Genomic DNA, 18,416 nt, shown 5'->3' with positions numbered 1-18,416 from the left:
TACATGCCCAGTGCTATTTCTTGAATTCGGGGTGTCTTAAATTGCTTAATTATTTTTTTTTTATTCATGCTTGTGTCTTCTCTGCCTTCCTGTTGCTGAAGAAGGCCGCTTTTGCATTTGCAAAACTGTCGATCAACGGTCTGTGATGGAATTCAACCTGTTACCTGTGCCCCACTTGGGTTGTACTGTGCTTTCCTGGTTCTGTGCTCTAGAAACATGGGCAGGGGGTGGCAGAGGGGGGGGGGAAACTATTGCATGCTTTCTTAAAACAGAAGAGCATAGCTGTCGCTTATTTTGGGCTGACTTACCTGTACAATTGATGTATTCCAGATCTGTTTGTTAGTGGAGAGTCCTATATAAGTGCTGGCCTTTGTAAACGTTAGAATGTAAGCTTCATAAAGCAAACGCACAAATATTGACTCTTGTTACAGCATCTTTTTAGCGTTCTGGCTATTCTCCACTCTTCAGAAGGCATTGCTCTTTTATAAAAGATATATACAATACCCACATGCTTTGTCTGTTGTTTCAGAATGAAGTGTCTTGCTGTAATTGTAATAGGTCCCCTCTGGGACTGCGTTCTCATCCATACCCAGCTGTAATACCACTTGTTTGTGTTAGAACTGACTGGGGGAGGGCTTCTACTCTGACAGCTGATATTTGCACTTAACTGCATGCGAGTTTCTGCTGCTTACAGAATCAGCCTCGATTGCAGTGGGAAGGCTGGGATGGGGCGCTCTGCATACACTGACTGCAAGTTGGAGCTGAGGATTTATTAACTGTCCGGTGTGTAATGAATTAGATAGCACTTTGGGGAGGAATGCCAGCTGGTGCTGGTAGAGTCAGCTGTAATACTTAACCGCTGACAGCACGGTGGGTTCTTATGACTTCAACAGACTGACTTGTGCTGAATTGCTGTATGGAGCGTCTGAGAATTCCTGCCTTTCCTCACCCTCTTTATTTATTTGTTTTTGAAATGGGAAACCATTGATGCAGACCTATTGCTGAGAATCGTCAGCAGTCAAATGCTTCTAGCACTGTGACCACGGAGAAGTGAAAACAGCAGCCAACACCAATGCTGCTTAAGCAGCCTTTTTGATGGAGTAGTTTCAGTATGTGAATTAGCTGCCATTAGCTTTTACCTGAAGTCCACTTGGCTCCTCATTCAGCAGCCTTACGTGCTGGAAGGGTTATACCAATGGTTTGGACCATATATATGTATATATATATCAGCTGTGGAACTCTGTTTTGATAATATCAAATGTCCTGAAATGGATCGCAGTGTGCGTGTTTCATTTAATTCATTGCATCTCAGGCTGAGGATCGCAGGCCCAAAAGGCTTCATTTAAGGGGCTGTTTTTCTGACTGCGTGTGATTAAATACTTTCTCCTGCAATGAAAGTAATTAAACTGTCCGTGAGGATGTAAATCTGAGTCCTGCGGGCTTTATTGGAAAGCTCATTCTTGCAATGTCCAAGGAAAGTTGGACTGTGTAAAAGCACTGAAGTCCCATCTTTGAGCAAATTCCTGAAAATGCTCATTGTAACGACTTGAAATGCTGAAAGTGCTCCAAATGGGCGGCCTGGAGTTGGCAGGTTTCTCCAGGCACAGCCATGGTGGGGGCTGTATGCAGAGGTTAACTTGAACACACGTGAGCTCAGGACTCGCCGTATTGGTGCACTGCAACAGGCACATCTTGGGAGGCTGCAGACCCAAATGATAACGCTGTGTGATAGCAGAGGTGAGAACCCGGTTTTCCTGGAGGAATTTCATCCGCATATCATCTTCCTGGTAACTTTATAACAACAATAAAAAGCTTTGCATTAATATTGGTTCAAATATCTCATGAAGTAATGGGACTAAAATCCAATCAGTATTTTTGGTGCTATACAGACCACCTGCTGTATTCCAGGGCTGTTATATAAATGGCAGCAGTCCATCATAAGAGGGAAGGGACTTTGCCTTCCATTCAGTGTTTCAGACTGGCTCAAGGTTTGTTAAGTCGTTCTTAGCACGTGTTGTGGCTGATGTGAGGTGGGTCGCTGAAGGTACCAGCTGACCCACGGAGCTGCTGGAGGATGGATGTAGCAATGAGCTCCTTGAGTATAGATAAGAGCTTTAGCCCTGAGTGCAGACCTGGCTTATCCAGCTTTCAAATCAGAAACATTTCTGGCATCTGAGACTCTCATGAGGGTTCGGGCTGTTCCAACTTACAGGAGAAGGCTGCTGGTCAAGCCTACGAGTGTTTTGTTCAGTCCATGGCCTTGGTGGTCAAAACTCGAGCAGCATTTGGCTTAATTTAACAGCTCTCTTTGGAGAGGGCATGGGGCTGCTGCTCACGCTCCGCCAAGGACTCTGCTTATCTAACTCACAGCTGGGCCCTTGGTCATCAGGCTAACATTGATGACGTCTTGGGCTACGTCTCATTTCAGGAGGAGTAAGTAGGCTGCAGAGCTGGTTTGAGCTCACGCTTCCTGCTGCAAGTGAAGAGTCTGCATGCAGGCAGTGAGTGGAGCTGCTGCCTTGGCGCTGCCATTCCCTGAAGTACAGAGGCACACAACTTCCCCTTCTAACTTGGACCTCTAGGCTATCATAGAGCGCACGCTGGGCACTTAGCAGAAGTGAAACAAGTGGACTTGTTTCAGTCCAAGCCATTTTTTTGCATTAAAGCTGCCTTTTATTACTTGTTTTTAGGCCTTAAGGCCTTTTGATATGGGGCTGGTGAGGCTTTACGTTCTGACTCTTGGCATGTTAGGCCAGTGTTTTCCTTTAAACCTGGAGTAAATGATTTGTTCTTACATTATAGAGCCTGAAGAGGCCGGGTAGGTCCCTGCTATTAACAAAGAACGTCCATTGGTGATCATGGAAGATTTTTACCTCTTACACCAACACAATTGTTGGCTGTTAATGACCACAAGTTGACTTTCTTATTGTGGCCGTGGTAAACTCCTGGTGGACTTGGCCAACTCCTGCTTTTCTCTCACTGGGGGTATAACACAGTCTGGGATTTCTGATTATTTTTCAGATAATGAAATGTGTGTCTTCTAAAAGAATTACCCATTCCGTTTCAATTCGGCAGGGCGTTCGGGTATCATTTGTGCAGCAGTCTGTATAAGGGTAACTCATGTAACAGCATGAGCCTTCAACATGAAACCTGGGGACAGTGATGGGGTTTGTTTTGGGGTTTGTTTTACCCCTGCTCCACCTAACCCAGCTCCCTGCCTTCTGCACCAGTCTGCACCGCTTGTGAGCTGTGCCCATAACTAAACAAGCTGGCAGCAGAAGTGCCGGGCTATTATTTGTATTGGGGTCATTTATAAGGCGAATTACGAAAACCCTATTGTACTGGGACAAAAACTTTCCTCACCCCAAATAGTTTGCAAGTTAAGTTTGTTGTGAGAGCTGTAACACTCCATCAATGCAATGCCTGGTCAGCATTTCTTCCACTGTAGAAGTCATTACTGTGTAATACACAGTAAGTAGCGGGTGGTATCAATAACCAAAGGTAATGAATCCAGATCCAAATCTAAATGAAAGCAAACCCTTTGCTCTCTGAGCACCCTAACATCATGGGGAAAGCTCACATACCTCTCTGCTCGTTCTCAACCACAGTTAAGTGTCAGCATTATTTATCAGCAGAACCTCTAAGATTAAGGAAGACAAATGGTGTGGCAGGGAGAAGTAGGATAAAAATGCCTCCGTGCCTGTAATACGTGAGTATTGATTCAGTGATGTGGAGAGGAAAGTGCAGCGAGTTGGGACAAAAGTGCTTTAAATAAGTCGGGATGTGCTACGTATAGCACATGTAACATCTTGTTCGTGTGCAAGAACAGACTGGGAAAGGAACAGCTTTGTTTGTGCAGGAGAGAGAACATCAAAGTGATTGCAAGGTCCGGCGCTGCAATAGGAACCATTTGTCTTTTGAGGACTGTTACTGCTGGTGGTCACTTCTTTTCCCCTGTTACAGTGCAGCAGGATGAGCAATGTGATGCTGTGGGCACTGGGAATGTAGTGGCAGCTCCCACACCGGCACCCTGCCTGCACCAGTTGGAAGTGTGAGCTCACACAGTACAGCTCTGACTGTGGTGGTGAGGTGGGCCAGGAGAGCCCAGTGGGTGTCTGTGTGACCACCGGATGGTGCCACGGCCTGCAAACGTGGGCCGGTGCTCAACGAGCTGTGTGACCTCAGCTGGGGTTGTGTCTGTCCTGCAGCTTCCGTGCTGGAGTTTGTGTTGTTTTCTTTCTTTCCACCTCCTCCCAGGGCCGCTGATGTTTGGACCTCGTTGCACTCACAGCATTAAAGCGGAATAACATCAAGAGGTGGAGCTTTTTGGTCATAAGATAGACACGTTCCCATACTAGAGGAGACTGCTCAGGTGTACCGACAGCCTGAAGTAAATGAAAGGCCTCCCCCGCAGGGGAGCTGTGCTCAGGGTGTTTTGCCTCTCGGCTGCTTTCCCCACCCGGGCAGCTGGTTGGAAGCATGCTGTGGCACATTTCAGCTTGTTGCAGTGGATTGCGAGCTGGGCCCTTTCTCCCAAAGTGCTGATGCTGCAGCATTCCGTCAGACCGCAGGCATCGCGCTGCTGTTCCTCGGTGCGTGCACACGCAGACCTTGGAGCATTTACAGCAGCTTCAGCTCTGCAACCTGCTGTCCAGGTGAGCGCCTGGCAGGAGCACGCCTTGCTTCGGCCGTAGGTTGGGTTGGGAGTGCCCCCAGCTCCCTCCTGCTGCTGGGAGCTCTGTCTCTCCCTAGCCCTGCATGTAGCTCCGGCTCGTGGGGAGCGCTTCCTCCGTTCGTTCATAGTTTGCCTTCTCCTTTGCACGTCTCCAGCAGGAAGTGCAGATTCAGCAGGCATTGTGTGCTCGCAGCCTGCCAGCTGCCTGGCTGGGGCTCATTCACCATTCAAGTCACTCCCGATAAGTTTGCAAACAATGCGCGGTGATTTCTCAGTTAGATAGCAGCTGAGCTGGGCTCCTCCGCCTCCTGCGTGGCAGCAGAACAGGGCTCTGCATTTACCCTGCAAAGCCCCCGGGTCACACCTGCCCTCACACCGAACGCTTTGGGCTTCTGTGACGTTCCATAGATCTGTTTACATACATTTGTCGAGGAACGGTTTGCAGTGAGTGCTATCAGAGGAGCGTGCAGCTCTCTATCTCAGTCCGTGTTCCTTTGCTGTTGATCCACATCCATAGACTCAGGGCTGCCAAAGAGATGAGCTATCAGATAAGGATTTGTAGGCGAGACTGTGCCCACTCCCCCCATGCATGGAAAATGGGCTCCGTACAGAGCACACACCATTTAATCTTACTGACCACGTTATTGTGCAATGGAATCCTCACAATTTGATATCTCAGCTTGGCAGACACTCGTTTTGTTCATGCAGACATACAGTCAGAAGTCAGAAGTGTAGCAGCCTTGAACTGCAGGATGGGTTTGCCCGTTACATGAAAAATGTCATGATAACAAAGAGGCAAAAGTAGGAACATGTATCACCCCCTGCCACGGTTTTGCTCATGGGTGAGCCTATGGAAGCTCACCTGGGTGCATGTCCACGGGCAGACTGACATGTCGGAGTGGATCTGTCGTTGTGCCATGTGGTGGTTTGTTGGGTTTCCTTTTCACTCCTCCCGTAATATTGCAATTGGAAATTCAAGCCGGAGAAATGTGAAAGCAATTGGGCCTAATCCATTCCTGTTGTTACTCCTTTTGTTTTCACTGGAGTTACTCCAAGGCTGAATTCAGCACTTGGTGAACAACTTGTTCTCCAAAGCTGGAACTTAAGGGAGAAGGTTTCAGGGCCGATCACGCAACTCAACGGCTCCTCCAACAGCTGAACCTCCCACGGGAGGGACAACTCATGCTGGGTTCAGGTTATTGAATGCAGTGCACACACTACTAATTAGCCCTCCAGTCATAATAGTATAGTATTATCCATTAGAACAATTACTTGAATGAAACCCAATCGCTGTATACCGAGGAAGCAGTGAGAAACAACCCTTGGGTTTTAGCAGTAAAATAAAGCAATTTGCAGTCTTCTTGGCTTCAGCTTACTTCTTTCCACGAAAGAAGGAGTGCTGCTCACAGGTCGGTCCGTGTGAAGGTTGGTGAGATGCTGCTCTGATCAGATCTGAGGAGGTTTTTGGGAGTGGGAAGAGTTAAATCTCACAGAGCACAGCACTGAGGGGTTATCTCCCCAGACCTTGCTTCAAGTTCACGTAGCAAAGAAGATCTCTGGCTTCTGAGGAACTACGGCTCCTACTGTTTGTGCCCCGCAGCATCCCAAACATCTCTTGGTCGTTATCTTGATCGTCGCACTGTGGGCCAAGGCTTTCAGAAGACTTCAACACTAAACCAAACGTGTTATTGCCGAGCTTCAGCCCAGGGTGTGTTCTCCCATCCATGTCTGTGCACCTGCAAGGTGCCCCAAGCCAATGTAACTCTGGTTTTACGGAGCTCAATGCTGGGACCTACTCGTTTTGTCTCATCTTTGGATTTTTGCTTCTCTTCCCTTTAAGCAATTGGCTCCAGGGCCTGGAGCATCTCATCCTTCACTTTGAAACTCTCTGTTCTTCCTGGCTCTGGAGTCACCTGGGAGTTGCAGCTCCTAAAACTTCATAAAAATAAAAGGTTTAAAGAAAAAAATAAAGTGAAAAACCATATAGGCTTAATTCATGGAGGAGGTAGATGGGAACTTGTGTTCTTAAAGGCTGTGGTTAAGTGCTCAGCCCATTTCTCCCATAAGCAGAAAGTGTTTTGCACTGTGAAGTATTTGCCTAAGGACTTTCTGCTGTTCCCAGATTAGCAGTAGTGCCTATGGAGAAGGATCGGTAGCTCCTTAAGCACAGGACCACATCAGGGTGAGGGACATAGATACACACAAGCGTGCCGGTGTGGAGAGGCCTGGGTGACATTTTCCTCCTCGACATTCACAATCTCACACCGCACCGCTTTGATCCAGACGCGACCTTTCCCAAAACAGAGGAAGTCTGTGTTGTGGGCTCAGCTGCACATCGCTACTCGGATGGGTGTCTGTGCCTCTCCTCAAACCAAACCATGGCTCAATCCGGGCCATCGTGACAGCGGGCTCCTGCTGGGTGCTCTCCCTGTGCCCCGTGGGATCGCCATGGGAATCAACTCATCTGTCTCCCCAGAAGTAAACTGTGAGGGCTTGGATCTGCTCTCAGCTTTATCAGGACAGCTCCTTCCCAGCCAAACTTTGCTAATCAGGAATCTCGGCTGGGAGCTGCTCTTCTCATGTTTCACAGATGGCCTCAGTGAATGATTTACTAAGGGAGTAAAAGATTAGCCAGATTCCTCCAACTGCATCCCGAGTCACATAAAGCACTGCTTTTTACAGGGGCCTGGTAGTTCCTAATTCTGTAGCCTCATTAGGCTGTGTTACAGAGACTAATTGCCCCCTGCTCCCTCCCCTGGGCTCTCCTGGTGGGGAAGCCACACTCCTGCACAAGCTAATCCCGTGCCTTCAAAGCAGATGAAGGTTAGCATGGGGCCAGGATGGAGATGGTAAAGGGAATACTTATAGTGTTTGCATAAAGTTATTGAGAGCTTTGCAGAATCCTGCCATGGAGAAGAGCCATAGAGAGCTCAGGGCAGCTGTGGTTGGGCAGGGCAAAGCTGCTGCTTCAACGTCCCTGCTGGTCTCCAGAGCTCCGATGAGCTCTCCTGGAGGAAGGGAGCTCACCCCATGTTTGCTTCTGATGGGGTTTCTCACATTTCTCTCTTACACTTGGCAGCCTGTCTGACTCTCTATGGCAATTCCAGCAGAGTCTGGCTGTTTTAAAGGGCTGTAATGCTGATTTAAGCATCCGAATTGGAAAAGCAGTGTTTTAAGTGGGCCTATTTTTTTTCCCTTCAGAGTGATACTTGTTAGAGATCTTTGTTAAATTATTTACCAGCGGTCTTGCAAGATCAACAGATCTTTCCGCTTACCCACTGGCATGGCTTCCATCATCCTGGGCCTTTTTTATTTTTTTTTTCCCCTTTCCCTTAAATAAAAAGGAAAAAAAACCCATACAATTGTGAGTAACCCTTCCCCCTCCCCCTTCCAAAGAAGATACTTCTGCAAACTTACCGGGAAGGCACTTCCCGTACTCTCCACCTGGATGCCCTCCAGCTGCACAGCTGGGATGCCCCTCTCCTCCTGGGCTGCCTGCTGGGCTCTGCTTCGTGGCTTCCAGGGGCTGTAGGCTGCAGGGAAGCTTCCCCTGGTCCTCCTGCGCTGCTCAGACCCCAGTGCCCGGATCTGGCCCCATCGCCCCGCCTGGGACCGCTAGAGGGCTGGCTAGGATGGCTTTCGTGCTTCTACAGAAGCATGAAATGCACAGCAAACCTCGTGTGCACAGCCTCGGGTTTACAGCAGCCAGAGATGAGCGCTGGGGGAATCAGCCCCTGGCGGAGCCGTTTAAGCGATTTGGGTTTTAGCCAAGAGGCTGAGAAAGGAGGGTTTGTGTCTCCCTTTCTCGCTGCTGTAGTCTCCCCACGTGTGATGCTGAGCACCCCAAGGGGCAGCCCTGCCAGCCTCAGCCCTAAGGCAGCCGAGGAGGCTCCCCCAGCAATACAGGGGAATAACATTTGCCATGTTTCTGATTTCTGTGTCCCTGTTTATGTGCTAAACTGGGGCTGAGCCTCCTCTCCTCCCTTTTTGCTCAACCGTGGCATAAGGGAGGTGGGGTCCCTTCCATAAGAGCTCCCATAACACAGTTCTTTGGGGCGATGTGCTGTGGGTGCTCTACCACCACTCATAGCGGGGAGAGGGGGGAGTTACAGAAAGTGCAGCAGTGCCAAGCCCTGGCTTCTTTTAGTGAAGGCAGGAAGAAAGCATGTGTGTGTGTTTCCAGGACAGGGCCTGGTGTGGATGAGCTGTGCGTTGGCATCTGTTGGATGTACAACTCTTAAGGGCACATCTGTAAGCAGAACAGAACCTGCAGCACTTACTGCCCTCCCCACAATGCGGCCGACTCCTTTCCAACCCCTTAGATACATCCCAATGCAAATAGCCTTCCTATCACTTTACTTTTATAAAGGATTCCCATTCGTTATGGAAAACCCAGTGTACCATGGGACAGCTGCTTGCTGGGATCTGTACCTCCAATGTGAGCAACCAGAATAGACAGTGCTGTGCTCGACAAAGACCACAAGCCAAGGGGCAAGTAAATCATTATTCTTAAGGAAAAAAACCTCATACAGATCCCAGGACTTCCTCCCATCCCTTCTTCTCTCCACTTTCAGGTTACTGCTTCAATAGAATAAGACAGCAAACCATGAGAATGAGGGATGACAAAGATATGAAAATCTAACAGCAAGATGAACCAACCTGTGGGTCTTCCTTTTCCAGCACCTTCATGCTTGAAGTCATGGAAGTGAGATCTATGGATTAGGCTGAGGGAGGACAATCTCCCCTCTGTTGCTGCTACAGATTGATTATTTTAATGTAAATGTTACCATCTTGGTCAGCCTTCGTCTCACCTGTGTGTGATTTCAGAATGCTTTAAATTACATCTGGAGGCTCCAACTGTGTTAGTCATTGCCCATAGAGGATAAGGGAGGCAGGGCCCTCTAGTGTTATTGCTTGCATCAAGCATTTGATTTGTGTTCATAATGATTGATACTGTGGTGGGAGACAGGTAAGGTAAGGAGCCATCTTAGAAGACAAAATGGGAAAGACTGGGGTTTTCAAAGGTCCAAAGTCATGGTCAGATCCAAGTTGACTTCAAAAGGAAGATGTAACCTGACTGTGCTCTTTGGACACCACACAACGCTCACGGGGTTGGCCAATATTTCTGGAGGCAGCGCTGGTCGCTCTGGAAGCTGTTGGTCCTTCTGAGTGCAGGATCCCATCCTGATGTGGCTCCAGCTCCAGCCGAGCAGTTCAACTGCCAGGAAGAGCCAGGCCAGAGGGAAATACACCGTGTTTCTCAGTGTTTGAATAATTCAGGCAATCCTTCCTTCGGAAAGATGTAATGCTTCCACACTTTGAAAGAAGGACTTGAATCCCAGTAGGGGAAGATGGGCGCATTGCCATTGCCAGGAGCATCTGACCATGGTTGTTTCAGCTTTGAGCCTTTGGAGATGTCTGGAATGTGCAGCAGGGCTTTGCGAGAGCTTAGCAGAGATTAGGGAAGAGCCTCTGCTCACTTCTCCCTGTGCCTGATCCTTGGGAGGGGTGAAATGGGCCTTTCCCCCACAGCCAAATGGTGCGTTTCCTTCCTCTCCTAGCAGAGCACACCTGTGAGCAATGAGACTCATCTCCTCCAGGTCGTGGTCGGCCAATCCTGAGGGGAGGAGAGGCCGAGGGCAATCCCTGGCTCTGCAGAGGCCACAGTGGTACAGAGGAGCCCAGTGTTGGCGTGGTACCCTCAGAGGGTCTCATGGGGAAGGAGCTGCTCACCCAAGCCCTCCTTTCCTCAGTGTCTGTGCACCATGACCAAGATGCCACGGATCTGCAGCAGCAACGTGTCCTGCAGATGGCCAACACCTACCTGCAGTCACCCCAAAACTGCAAGAAATAACCCACATTTGGCATTGGTTCGCCTGGGGTGAACCCTTACGTGCACCAGCTGGGCCACAGCTCTCGGTGTAAGTTGGCATCACGTGGCGAACGTCCCAGTGTTGGGGACAGCACCAACAGCTGCAGTGTCCTACAGTGTCCCGGTCACAGAGCGAGGACCAACCCGACACCCAGCGTGGGAAGTCTATGAGCTGATGGATTGGAGCCAACCGCCTGCGTCTGCTGGAGGCAGAAGAATGTCCCAGTGCTGGATCCACCCAGGCCGGCAGCACGGGGCTGCTTGGCCAGACGGCAGGGCTGGCTCCCTCTGCAAAGTGGACGAGAGCCAAAGGGGATTTTTAATTTCCAGATGCTTTTAAAATAAAAAATAAAGTCACTGCTGTAAACTGGCTTTGAATGGGCGGCTCTCATTTGGCCAAGGATTTGGCTGATAGGGGCTCAATGAGTGGGCAATAAAACCCTTTGGTGCTGGCGAGCTCTGTGAGCCTGGGGCTTGTTTTGTCTCTTGGATTGAGAGGAGCTGCGTGCTGGCAAAAGCAGAGTGGGAATGGGAAGGTTGGTGGAATACTGACCTGAACGTGCAGATGCACTGTGGCAAAGCAAAATGCTGCCTGAAGCCAGGCAGGGCAGGAGACAGAGCGATGTGGTGACACTGTAGGACCCTTCTCTGTGGCCAGGGATGGTCACACTGGGAAGTCACTCTTTCCAGAGGTGTCTTTTCAGGTGTGGAGTAAAGGAGGGTTGAAGCAGCCCTGAGCCAACACGTCTCCTGTGTCCCCATCCTTCCAAGCAGGTGACATCCTCCCAGCTCCTCTGCCCAGGCGTTGGGATCTAATCCTCATGGCAGCTCACAAAAGGCTGAATGGGCAGCAAGCATAAAAGCAAAGTAATCCTTGTGCTGGGAATGCCTTTAGCAGCCCTGAGCTGACTCTGCAGGCGTTGGCTGGCACAGGGGATGCACGGGGCTGAGTTTTGTTTGAAGGCGTGGTGGTGGGAAGTGGGGTCCTGCCTAAAGTGTTTGCATCTGGATTGGGTTCCCAAAGGTCAGAACATACATCTGCATCATCCATATTGCTCCTTGCTTAGTTCCTCACTTGTCATGTGTGCCCATTGGGCAGCAACACGACACATCTGCTTTCTTCGCCCTCTTGTTTAGCTCCTTAATGACCTCCCATTACACCACGCTCTGTCTGCGATGGATTCAGCTGTGATCTCCTGAGCTCTGCATACTGCAGCACAGATAGCAGCACATCATCGTTTAACATAGCAATGCTGCCCAATAGTTGAATCAAATCTGAAATCGCTGCTGTGCCCCGTGCCGACCCACTGCGAGGGCAGAAAGCGAGCCGGGCTCCCGAAACAAAGAGCCATTGCAGCCCGGCCCTTTGCCTGCTCTGTGCGGGTAATTTCTGAGCCCTGCCCCGTTCCACCTGCTCCGGAACGTTAAGCTTATTGTGGATCATTTCTATGCGGCCCGCTCCTGGCAGAGGTGTTTGGAGGAGCTCTGGGAACGAGCATGCCGCGCATGTTCCCCTCCTGCTCGGCAGAGCCGCGGCACAAATGCTTCATCAGCACTTCCCCCGAAACGCCAACGTGCAGAAGCTCGAGCGCCGTGTTCCCCTCGGCCGGACCCCCCCGCGGAATGCTGGAAGGCAGAAACGCTGCTTCGGGGGATGGGGCCAAGCGCAGCTCCTCGCCGTTACGGCTGGGATGCGGCGCGGCGGCTCGGTGGGACGCACGGCTTTGCGGTGCGCCGGGTCCGACTGCTCCTCACCGCGCCTTCGGGGCTGCGGGAGGCAAGAAGAGGCTTCTGGAAAGCGTTGTTCGGCGGTTTGTTTGTTCCGAGCCCTCCCAGCAGCTGCAGAGGAGGAGGTCGCGTTGCGGTGTTTGTTATTGCCGGGTAGGGGCAGCCAGCAGCATGCTGGAGGGGGACATCGCCGTTCTCACTCGCTGCGCAAAGCTCTTTTCTGCTCCAGCATCTCCAAACCTGACTCACGCCCGTAGCCAAAGTGGTGGAGAATGGGGTGGAATGGGGGATGTCAAACTCAGTGGGGATCCCAGCAAGGCACAGCCCAACGGAGTCCTCTCCCCCAGCTGAGCAATATTTCACACCAGGTCCCCACGTTCAATAGAAAGCGTGGTGTTTTGTAATGCTCTCTTCAGCCATCCCCAGAAGGCTGCCTCAGAAACCCTACCCTTAATCCATCCCTCGGGTGCCAGTTACTTTTTCCCTCAGGGTTTCTCAGCCCTGCAAGCATTGGTCCTTGCAAGAGGACATCCTTCTGCACTCCCAGCCCTCAGCCTTCATCCGGGGGATGCAGGGCACAACACTGGCACTGCTGCAGCCAGCATCCCCACAACCCCATGCAGGCTCTGGTACTGCACCTCTGGGACATCGGTTGTGGGCAGGCAGAGCCAGGAGGAAAAAAAGCAGCCCGTCTGCTCAGCAAAATGGCCGGGAGGAGGAAAAATAAACACAGGAAAAGCCACAATGTTCAAGAACGCTGCTGGATACTCGGAAGATGCCAATGTCCTTAGAAACTGCTTGTGTCTGCAGAAATGTTTCTGAAATGGCATAAATTTTTCATGAAACAAAATTTTAGAAAGCAGAGAGCATCGCAGACAGCATCTGTTTTATTGCACTCATTGCAGATGTGGCGTCCAACAGCCACAGAGCTCCTGCGATGTCAAACGGAGCAGTCTGACCCACTGCGAGGTGGGGAAACTGAGGCATGGGAGTGTGCTGCAGCCCTTCCCACTGGGATGGCAGCTGGAGGGGGCTGCCACCGGCCTGACACCTCTTCCCACCTTCCCATCCTACCATATCTCATCCTATCATACCCCATCCCATGCCATCTCACTCTATCTTACCCTATCTTATCCCATCCCAACCTATCCCAATCCACCCCACCCTATCCCATCCCAGTCTCTCCATCTGACCAGACTGGGACAGCATCCCACCATGCCAGGGAGGTTTGGGAATATCCCACACCCACTCCAGATGCTGCCCCAGCTCTGATGATGGGATACACAGCAGCACTTGAGCTCTGCAAGGAAAACCTGAGCTCATCCCAGCATGGCACATGTCCCACCCTAAGCTTCTGTATCCTAGTGCAAAACCAGCTCCTGAAGGTCCCAGTTTTGTCCTGGTCTGTTCTGTGTAGGAGTATGAATGGGAGTACAGGGGAACTAAGGAGGATTCTTGTTCCCAGTAATTGCTGGCCTGACATGGACAAATGACTCCTCTTCTTAAAATATGGCAAAGACTATTAAAAGTATGACTGATAAAAGGCAAGGAGCTGGGAAAATGGACTGGACTATTTTTAGAAGCAGTGGCATCTGGACAGCATGAGAATTGCTTTGCACAAATTTAGTACAGCTGAGATTTGAACAAAAAGTTTGCTGGATAAGCTGAAATGGCACAGCACAGCTACCTAGAGAAATACCCACCGGCCAAGTCATCAGGCAAGAAAAACACAGCCAGGAGCCACCCAAGGCCCCTCTGTGTCACTGCTGCCTGGTGCCAATAGGGACGGTCCCTGCACCCAGGGACACTGCTGGGCCACCACAGTGCCTGTCCCTGTCCCCTTGTTGGTGACAGAAAAGGGAGACAGAGCAGAAGCGGCCCTCCCCTTCCCCAGCTTGAGTTTGCTGTGGTTCGTTTTATTCATTGTTTGTGTTTGGACAACTGCTGGGTGTTGGTGCAAACCCTCGGCTCCCAGACGCACTGAGCCTCATAGTTTTCATCACCAATGATTATTCATCCGAGAGCCCAGACCAGAGTGTGGGATTCATTATTCGCAGCTCTCCCATCTCCTGGTTGAAATGTTCCCAGCCCAGGAGCAGATGCTGTGTGCTCATACAGCCCTGCACAGCCCTGCACAGAGGTGTCCGCAGGAGACCCAGCCCTGCTCTTCCCCAAAAGGTGACTCCACTCGCTATGGTTATTACCCCTCTCTCCATTGACAGCCATTATAAAGGAGCAGTTAAGCAGTTATTCTCCATTAGTGGAGGATGTGACTGTGTCCTGGGATCAGAACCAATGATTCCTGGGGCACAGCCGCTGGCCAGCAAGGGTTTGGGGCAGGGCGTTGTGGAGGAGAATCCCTGCAGGGCAAAGCAGTGGTGCATCACTCTTAGGCCCTTGTATTTCCCGCATGTCCCTGCTCTACCCTTTCTATCCACACCAGGTAAGTGCACAGCAGCAGCTCTGTATGCAGGGCGATGGGGTCCAGCTGCCCCCTGACCCCGATTTCGCATCCCCGCTGTTCTGAGCCAACTGCTGGCCAGAGCCAGCCTGACATCAGCCTAAAAATAGCAGTGTCTGGGGCAGCACTCTGCGGTTAGCCCAGGCTCCCAGCACCCCGCCGGGCTGGGTCCCTCTGCTCTCATTATGTTCCACTTTCCCCCTCTCCCTCCCAATCCCCTGAGGACTCACCAGCAAATAAATGGCTTAACATGAGACAACAATGGCTTCTGCCATCCATCTTCATGAAACGTGGTTTGGTAGCTCTGAAAGAAGGGAGCTGGCTGCCAGCACGGCCCCAAGGAGGGGGGAAGGAGAGGCACCGTGGGGCTGAGCAGACCCTTCTGTGCTGAGCCGGAGAGTCCCCACCCCATCCCTTCTGCCACCCCAAGCAGCATCTCCACAGCTGCCCACACAGCCCACAGCTGCCCAAGCCCCAGCCAGCAGCACCGAAACACAAGAGAGGTGCTTGAAGACCTCACGGGCCACACTTTGGGTCTTGCTGCATTCAGGCACATCCTCAGAAGCCGACGTGGTGCCGTGCGCACTGCGCTACACGTGGCATTATTGCTGGGGGAAAAGCAGCTGGTTGCTCACTTGGGATCAGTCCCTGACCCTGCACAAGAGCTGAGCAGCAGTGGCACTGTTGGATCCTGGCGACAGCGTGTGGGTGGCAAAAGTGTCCATGCTGACTTTGCTGCACAGCACTGCAGGAGATGGGCGACTGCAGCCAGCGAGACCCCGCAGCAACACCGGCTGTGAGCAAGAAAGCAGAGCCTCCCACTCCCTGCGTAGCAGGACATGCCTTTCACAGCCAAGTGGCCTCTGTCTGCTTGGGGGTGCATGTGCTTATCTCTAGTTTATGTGATTTGTTTCTGTAGATTAATGCCTTGAGTTGGCTTACAACCAAGCTCTCAGTGAAGGCTCTCTTTCCACGGGACAGTCCCGAACCACACAAAGTTCCACTGCCTGTTTGTTTGTCAAAATGGAGAGGAGGTTTTCTTTACCTCGATGGTAAAGCAGGATTTAGGGGGGTGCAGACATAAGGCAGCCAGCATTGTTTTGACCCATGAGCATATGACAGCCCATTCCGAGTTCAGGACTCTTACAGCAGTCCTCACAGAGATAGGGCAAACAAAAACAGACAGGAATGTTTCTATTCATATAAGGAGGCACGAAAGCAAAGCAGGGGAGGCGAGTTAATGATCAGCTCGTTGGGCTGTTTACTTTTACATGCCACTGGGGTAAATAGAGCCATGTCATCCCTTCAGTCTGGCCCTGTTTATAAATATACAATAACGTTTACAGCAGAGCTGCCTGCACTCCCCTGGGCCCAGGCTGCAGGAGCTGGCCAGATCTGGTCCGCTGACCCTGTGTGGGATGAGCCCTCCTTCAAGGCTGCCCAGCTCACTGTGCTGCTGCAGCCCTATTGTCCTGCTTGGCATTTGTGACTGCGCTTGCTGGATGGCACCAGCACACCTCCCAGCACAGCTCCAGGGAGATGTCTCATGAGATGTCCCACTGGAGATGCCCCGTTGGAAACATCTCATTGGAGATACCCAACTGGAGATGCCCCAGTGGAGATGCACCATTGGTTATACCCAACTGGAGATGCCCCACTGAAGATGCTGCACTGGAGATGCCCCAACATCTTTCCCACCCCATTCCTTTGGCTATTTGGAGCCATCCCTTTGCATTACTGGGCTCAGAGCCGCAGAGGACTCAGAGCTCCATTCGTGCTTCACAACAGCCTGACCACATACAGAGACCAACAGGCTCAGCTTTGTGTCAGCCAGCCCACCACAGAGAAAGGATTTGAAGTTATGGGTGTTATCGGAACCAATTCCTACCCTTCGAAGAAATCATATTACCCCTAAAAAAATACAAAGTTCCTGCAAATGCTAGGAAATAACTTTCCTGCAACAGGCAGGGTGTGCTGCAAGCAGGAGTGTGAACCTCTGCAAGGCCACGGCACACGCAGCCGTTCCCTCCCCGCAGGATTCGTCTGAGCACAAATTTGCATTGGCTTCAACACTGCTGCAACTCCCTGTACAGACACGATCACGTTGGTTTCCAGTAGGCTTTTTTTTGTGGCTTCTTTCAAACCTCGTCCCAGACAGTTTAATTAGGCATACCCTATCGCAGTGCAGGACCTGGCTGTGCCCATCCGCTCTGTTGCTCCACGTCAAGTTTTGCATTGGTAATCAGTGCGATTCCAGATGCGCCCGGAGAGGCAAATTTCTTTGCAAATAGATGCTCTGAATCCACATGGCACTTCTAGCAAACGACTTCTGTTATTATTATGTTAAATGATTCTGTTGTCTTCTTTCTTTCAGGCCAGGAATTGCATCATTCTGGTTCTGTAAATGCTGGATGTAAGCACCAAGGACTGCTCATCCTCATCTCATTACCAAAACCACGATCCTACAATGATGGCACGGAACGCTGTGGGAATAAGTTGGTTTACGGAGCAGTGCATGTTTGCAGAAAGCTCACGGGGTTGGTTGGTGGAGCAGACCGAGTGCCTCTGATGGAGCTCTGGGTGTCTCTATTCATTGCAGGGAGTTGGGCCAGATGGCCTTTAAGGGTCTCTTCCAGTGCCAAGGATTCTATGGATCTACCTTCCTGGCCCGTAGAAAGCAATTAATGCCCCACTTTACATGGATGCTGGCTCATGTCAGCCCACTGCCGGTATTTCAGGCTCCTACTGAGATTAGCATAGGATAAATACTGGAAAAATCCAATCACTAATTATTATGCAACAAAATAGGAAACGCCAAACTTTGCGCAGAACCTTATTCACAACAAATTATCCAACCAGCCACAACCAAGGTCATTTCAAACCGAAAGCACTCTCTATTGAAAAGCACAACAATATTCAGGCCCCGTTCATTGCCCAACAGCGAGGAAGCCACAATTGCTGCTGTGTGTGTGGGGCTGAGCCCAGGGGTGCACCCACCGGAGCCTCAGAGCAGCCCACCCCATGCACTGCAACTCTTCCACCCCAACGTCAGCCCTGGGCACGGCTCGCACACTGCTGTCCCAGCAGCCCCACCAGCTCCTGCCCTTCCTTCCTTCCACGGCAGCTTCAGGTGTCCACGCGGTGCTCTGCCCTGCAGCTCACACTGAGCTGAATGGATGTCCTCTTCCTTTGCACGCATGGCCTCACCTGCGTTCGCAGTGCGGGGATGAGCTCCGATCGCCCATCCAAGCAAGCGGTGTGCTGCGCCACAAGGATGTCACAAATACCAGCTCTGCTGCACTGCATACGTGCAGAGGACCCAGCAGCTCGCCCCACAGTGACCGTGCAAGCTGCCCAGTGCGACTTCATTCCTTTTCTCTTTGCCTTTTTCCTCCCTGAGCCTCTGCTGTAGTTTGTGCCCATCCCTGCCGGCTCCTGGCTGCATTCGGAGGCTCCTCCTGCACGAAGGCGGTGATGCTGCAGACCCTGACTGCCACAGCGGACTCCCTCAGCGCCAACAACCCGGAGCCCTCTGCCCTCCCAGCTCCCAGGTGGGATTCTCGCACTCTTGTGCTCCCTCTGCCGGCCCTCGGTCCGGCCCGGCCGCCTCCGCTCCGCACTGCCAACACGTCGGGGCCGCCCGCGCCCGGCGGTGCCCCGCAGATCGTCCCGGAGGAGAC

General features: G+C 51.4%; 1 long non-coding RNA gene across 1 annotated transcript; it reads right to left on the bottom strand.

Annotated features, from left to right (window-relative positions):
- Positions 1-48: 48 nt before the first annotated feature.
- LOC124418368 lies at positions 49-18,362 on the bottom strand. The gene is made up of 2 exons (XR_006939246.1): positions 8,093-18,362; positions 49-6,610 (listed from the first exon to the last, which is right to left on the bottom strand). It is a non-coding gene; the product is annotated as an uncharacterized LOC124418368 (long non-coding RNA).
- Positions 18,363-18,416: the final 54 nt, after the last annotated feature.

This window comes from Gallus gallus, chromosome 4 (genome assembly GCF_016699485.2).
Source record: "Gallus gallus isolate bGalGal1 chromosome 4, bGalGal1.mat.broiler.GRCg7b, whole genome shotgun sequence".
Taxonomy (NCBI): domain Eukaryota; kingdom Metazoa; phylum Chordata; class Aves; order Galliformes; family Phasianidae; genus Gallus; species Gallus gallus.
This window is presented reverse-complemented; position numbering and strand designations above follow the sequence as displayed.